Source organism: Ischnura elegans, chromosome 5, assembly GCF_921293095.1.
Source record: "Ischnura elegans chromosome 5, ioIscEleg1.1, whole genome shotgun sequence".
NCBI lineage: Eukaryota > Metazoa > Arthropoda > Insecta > Odonata > Coenagrionidae > Ischnura > Ischnura elegans.
Window position 1 is genome coordinate 41827270 of NC_060250.1, and position 6796 is coordinate 41834065.

The 6796-nt window shown below is 38.3% G+C and overlaps 1 long non-coding RNA gene across 1 annotated transcript; it reads right to left on the minus strand.

Moving 5' to 3' along the window:
• Positions 1–3726: 3726 nt before the first annotated feature.
• On the minus strand, positions 3727–5468 carry LOC124159857. The gene is made up of 3 exons (XR_006865032.1): positions 5283–5468; positions 5122–5211; positions 3727–4590 (listed from the first exon to the last, which is right to left on the minus strand). It is a non-coding gene; the product is annotated as an uncharacterized LOC124159857 (long non-coding RNA).
• Between the last annotated feature and the right edge of the window lie 1328 nt (positions 5469–6796).

Genomic DNA, 6796 nt, shown 5'->3' on the forward strand with positions numbered 1-6796 from the left:
GAAGGGGGAGAACAAGGAAGGAGAAAGGAAGGAGGCGATAGGAGCCCGATGGCACCTCCTAGGAGTGGATAGGAATGGAAGGGATTAGGAATTCTGCACCATCACAAAGGCGGGCAGGTCCTACTCCTAGCAAAACCATGATCTAATGTTTCTACAGAAAGGAAAAAATTCCCTATGAGGAAGGAAATTTCTATGATTTTCCACAGATTGTGTCCCATTACGGTGTGAATCAGGGAAAGCAGTTTCAGCTCCACAGAAAATGCAACAGATTAACCTCACCATTTCATGACAATTTCTATAGTAGTGGCCTTACTGGACTCAAACTTTTTGTCAGCAAGTAAGTAGTCGGTAGACTGACCAGGAGGAGGCATGTAGCTAGAAATTTGCTTTAAGGGATGCTTGGGTGGTAAGAGGGCTGCATAAATTTGTAATTTACTGTCAAATGTGAGGAGGATTAGGTTATTTCCACAACACAAACGCAGTATTTGGAAAACAATAAGAGTGTAAGAAAACCAAACATTGGAAAGAGTTGACAACAAACTCCTGGTGGCCTATAGTCAATTTGATAGAGTTACTCCAATAAAAGGTGCCTAACAGGATCTGAAATAGCTGCTTCATAAAAAGTAAAGAAAGTGATGAATTCCTATCAAGCTCTGCGCTGAATAAAGGAGTTGAAGAGGACCGTTGTTACAACAACACAGTAGTTCATCATCTTGAAGTCGTGCCTTGATCACCCTGCACAGGGACACGCCAAATGGGTCAGTTAAGTAAATCTCAGCTAGGTATCTATCTATATGACATGGCCATCAAAAATATTGATGACTTACCACAGGAATAATACCACTTCAAATGGATGATTGGTGCTTATGACCAGGGGCGGATGCAGGATTTCTTCCTGGGAGGGCACAAGCAAGGCTGTATCCAGGATTTTGCTCTAGGGGGGCACAACAATACCTCAATCGCAAAAATGCTCAACAATCGCCCACTGAATCAAATCCGCTCATCTCCTATACTCTAAGCTTGGAGGTGAGCATTTATGCTCCGGACACTGCCAGCTGAGCGGATTCGTATTGTTGGGCTACTAGTTGAGCGGGCGTTTGTTGAGCATTTTTGCAGTGGAGATATCGACAAGGATACCTCATAATACAAAACGAACGCAATGATAATGGGACCATATTAAAAATCTTGCATATTTTTCAAGGGCCTAGGGGGGGAACGTGCCCCCGTGCCCCCCCCCCCCTAGATCTGCCTATGCTTATGACTTTAACATAATTGACCCACAGATGTCCTCAATTTGGTAAGAGGGGGCACGAAGCTAGCGAGTCTTGTCATATTTACCTGCATTCCTCCATTCAAAAAATAAATATAATTATGTACATGACGGAAGCCATTGTTATTCACAACACAAAAAATGTCTCTGAACCAAAATTACGACAGAAATAATTTGCATTCACAAGTGAAGTGAAACTATTTCCAGCATGTAAAAATGAATTGTTCAAGGCTTTGGAGGACAAATCTTGGATTATCGCCAGTCCTCAACGTCAACCGTGAGACAAAACCGAGACACTTCAACATCTGATTGTCTCACCCAGGAGATAGATGCTAGAGATAGTCTAACAGGCTAAATGGTGGACAGAACTGAACACTTCTTATTGTGTCACTTTAGTGAAGGGACCAAAAATTATAATAAGACAGTAGTGTGAGTAGCAATAGTGTACAAACACTGCAGCCGAACGAACGCTTCATTACTGAATTATTAATGTAGTATATATTACGAAAACCTAAATTACATAGCATAACTGGTCATCGGTGTCACTAAGAACAATTCTGCTGGGTCTGTATAGGTACCCAATCCTCCCTGAACTCGCTTGATGCGGCAAATCTATCCAGAGCATATACTACATCTCACCCACTGAACATATATCAGGGCAATTTATGGATGAAACTTTTTAAATTTACTTACAGATGCTGCAAGGGGAACTGAAGCTCTAAAAACAATCTACACCCGACATCCCGGCGAGTTGTCCTACTCCTTCGCGTTCTGCTGTTGCTCCTTCGTAATGTCACTGGTGTTCTTGGGAAACAATGGCTACCTACCAAACAGTCCAAAAATTCGTTTCGAGGAAATAAGCAGTTCATACGGTACGATATTTTATAATAAACACAATCAAAAGCCTACGCACACGTAAATCGCTCCGTATCTCCCGTGTGAACAAACGTTTCGATACATTGACGAATGGTGGCGCTACCTTCGTAAACCCAGCAGTCCGTGGGAGGATTTATAAGCTCCAAAAGTTTTCATCCAAGCGAACAGCCCGGGATTAGAAGTGATTAATTATCCCGAACACATTTAAAATGTAAATAAAAAGGTTATTTTTAAACATTCATCCCGATGACAATTCACTCCAGGCGACACTAGCGCTCCCATCACAAAACCAAGGGGACTGTAAAGAGAACGGCCAATTCAATCCCATTAAATGCTGATTTCTGTTCCCACTTCGGTCGCATTTTAATCGGTTTTCAAAAATGTCCGCAACGCGATGATGAGTGCAATGTGATCCACTTTTTTCCAATATTTTGCAGAATGTTTTTATGTTTTAAATTGCCAGGAACAGCATTGAAAAGGTATGAATTGAATTTATCACATCATTGTGCATGTAAATATCGGATAGCAACCTTAATTATACCTTATTTCTCCGTGAAACTCGGATCATTTTGTCCGTCAGCGACGCGAGTCGTGACTTTTGTAAACCCATTTAAATGCGCGGTGGATGACAGCTCGTTTAGAGGCCGACTAGAGGATACTCCTTTGTAACTCCTCAAAACAGTGCGCAAAGAATTACTACATAAATTCCACATTTACGATAGGGCATTGCGAGGAGATGACAGTACTGAGGAATTGAATGGAAATGTGAGGTGGCCTATTTGACTCTGCGGGGGAAAGTCATGACGTTGAGACTTTTTAAAGTCACCATCAGGTCAGTTACTATTATCAAGAAATTTATTTAATTTTATTGTACTAGGGATCGTGACGTGAACTTATAAATTAAATAGAATTTCATACAAGTTTTCATACTCATACAACTCATAGAGAAGCATGCAGAGTAACGCAAATAGAAAATAAGACATTTTAGCTCGCAGGAGAAAATCGATACAAAAAACTTCAACGGACTAAAATTAATTAATAAGTATCTTCAAGTTATCCATTGATGTCTCGTTTAAAATTCAGATTTAAAAATTTAATTCTACAAACCCATATTTTGTGTATTCCCCTGGTCGTGGATGAATTCTCAGGCCACTTCATATAGGATTCATTAATCCGACCACAGTCCTTTGTTTTATGGGATATAAACGGATACCATAAACTATTTACAATTCGCCAGACAAAAATAAAAGCAAGGTTGGCTCCAACGTGAACTATATCACAACTCTCGGGCCCGCATTTTCATGCACTGTTGTCAACCGCAGAATATTTCCTCGTCACGATCGATATGGGAGCTGTGACGATGATTCGATAGCCGTGAATTTCCGATCCTTTTCCGATGCTCTTTCATTCTTTTTTCCAGATTCTCTTTTATTTATTTACATTGATGTTTCCAGGAAACCGAAGGAGAGAGGATGTTAAACGCCATTTCAACTCTTACAAAGTTTTCGAAATTCATTGCTTCCAGCGATCATGTGGCACAGAATAAATGCGATTCAAATAAAATGAGCTGTCTTGTTACCACAAAATCAAAATTTATTTACATTTCCTGCATCCATTTGTAGAATTTTTATATGTTTATTCAAGTAAGACCGAGTACAATTTACCACTTAATTTATTTTATCCAAATATCAGCAAATTTAGTACTACATAATGCAGCCTCAAATGTAATTTTAAGGACGCCAACTGAAATACAAGCCTTCTAGAGAAGCATTAAAAGTAACGCAAATAGAAAATTAAACATTTTAGCTCGCAGGATAAAATCGATAGAAAAAACTTCAATGGACTAAAATTAATTAATATCTTTATGTTATCTATTGATGTCTCGTGTAAAATTCACATAAAAATTCACTAAATCTTAAATTCACCCTATATCCGCCTATGCTTATGACTTTAACATAATTGACCCACAGATGTCCTCAATTTGGTAAGAGGGGCACGGATAGCGAGTATTGTCAAATTTACCTGCATTCCTCCATTTAAAAAATAAATCAAAATATAATTATGTCCATGACGGAGGCCATTGCTCTTTTATTTATTTTGCCAGATGCTCTTTTATTAATTTACATTGATATTGATAAAATTATGATATATTTAATCCAGGAAAACTTAAAATTCACATCTTCGGATCAAATGTAGCACATTTAGTATTATAATTTATAGATTCAGTAAGATTGATGAAATACAAGTTAACATTATCACAATAGGAGCTAGACTTATTTTTCTGCACCTTACATGCAAATTCAGCGCATTCGATACGCTGTAGCACCTGGATTAGCGTCACAGTCAGAAAAAAGAAGTTTCAAATGAGTTCACTGTTCATCAATCTCAGGTAATCATGTGAATTGCAAGAGAATGGATAGGTAGGACACAACTGTGGCACATATCTGAAAAAAATAGAACGATATTTATTTATTTTAGGTTCTCCCAGTATATTACGGGAAAAGATTTTTATACAATATATATATAAATTATAATTGGCCAGATAACACAAGTAACAAATCTGTTACGGTCCACTTATTCATTTTGGTAGTAAATTAACTTAACAGAATGGCATGAATCGCGAAGTTTACAGTTGACTTACAACTCACTTAACAGTTCCATAAAAATATACAACTTGCACATAATTCGCTTATTTTCTTTCACATTTACTTTGGTAAGATATTTTTATGAGTTCTTACATTCACATTTGCTGTAAGACTACATTTAATTATTTAAAAATCCAAATGCTCACACGAATCAGACTTATTTTTTTATACATTCGAGGTGTAGGGAAAATTGCGGCAGTATTATTTCTTTATAAACGTATGGAAGAAGGCTTTTGTGCGTCTTTTGTTTATTATAACTGTTTATATTAACTGTATCTTACTAAATTATTTTTTTAAGTGTGATAAAAATTTAAAATAACGTTTTCTTACCGTGGTGAAGATAGAGTACTCGAGATCAAAAAATCCTTTGGCAGAGAAGAAGAATGTTGGTTGGTCAATTTGACTCACGATTACCCGAAACTGGAAATGAAAACGGATACAATTATGCGAATTTATTTGGAATCAATGGTCGAGTTAATGTTTTCACTTACCTCTTTTCGAAGTCCATAATCACTAAGCTCAGATATGATCAATTGAAATGAGTCATAAGCCGATTCTGCCTGAAATAAACAGTATTCGATTTAAAAAACAAAAAAGTATTGCTCTTGTTTCAACGCCGTTTTCGCCTGAAATAAATATTACAGGATTAAAACGAAAATACCACAGCTGTGCACTTGTTTCCATAGGGAAAGATTCCATAAAACAATATCATCTTCATACAAACAGCACAGAAGTGTAGCATCCGTTATTATGACCTCACCAACGATTAGTTGTGATTAATGGGCAACTTTAAAACAAATATGCTGTTTAAATATGAAGTGCAGTCTATGATCTATGACAGAAAGTGACCTACATATTTAAAGCTCCACTCTAGAAGTATTTTATCAGCTCAAGTCCATAATCATCCAATAGTGTCCATAGCACCACTGGTCGAATTCAAATATGAGGTGAATCAATACTCTGTCCCCCGAGGTGTACTAAAATTCATCATTGGCATGGCCGCAACCGGAAGTATTTTTCGGGGGGTTTTGGAGGGGGAATGAATTTCGGGGCATTGTACGGAGTTGGGAAACCTTTATTAAAAAGATTATGATATTCCCAAAATTTCGGGGGGGGGGAGGTTGGAACCCTTTGACCTCCCCCCCGGCCCACTCGATACGACCTTTATCTATACAAACTTCCTGTACAATATTTTATGAAAATTGAAGTTGATTGCCGTCATTCAAGTTTAATGAATAAATTGACCATTATTCTGATGGAATATGCCCACTCAGATATTTGAACGATGCACAACTTAAGGAAAAAACAAAACGTTTTGCATACATTTACGTGACAACAAGACTAATTCTTAAGGATATTTTACTCCAGGGATTGTCAGGTACACTTAAGCTTAAGTGCCAAGCAGGAATAAAAATAGAGCCAACGAAATTGGCAAACTTTGAGAAACAATGCACCGATGTATGTGAACATAAATTAGCCGCAGCCCTCAGCCACGCAGGAAGTGCCAAGGCTAGATACGCCTGAGTAAATATTTAACTCGCAAGAGTAAAACACCTTTGAGGTACACAGAAATTCAACAGGACCCGAAAGCGCAATTCATGGAAAGAATTCGTAAGATGGAATGGAACGGTAAGTCACGACGCCAAAAAATCACTATCGCGATCACTTTTCCCGTCGCGAAAAGTGATCGCTCTAGTGTTCATTTATCTGAATAACACGATCCCTCCCGCCGTCGCTTATCGCATCATTTCCGATATCACAGCTCGTTGTCATGGGACCCGCATCACGAAAATATGTAGCGTGTTTGTTTCTCTATGTCCTTCCCACAATTGTCAAACGCTGCGCAGCAATCACACCATACGGGAATGCCTTCTGATTGGCTGATATGGAGTTTTAGGGACGGTTTTAGCGACGGAAATAGCGACGAGTGATGAAAAATAGCGATGGGAATCCTCATCGCGATCGTGAACGCGAAAAACAATTGCCGGCGACGATCATTTTGCGA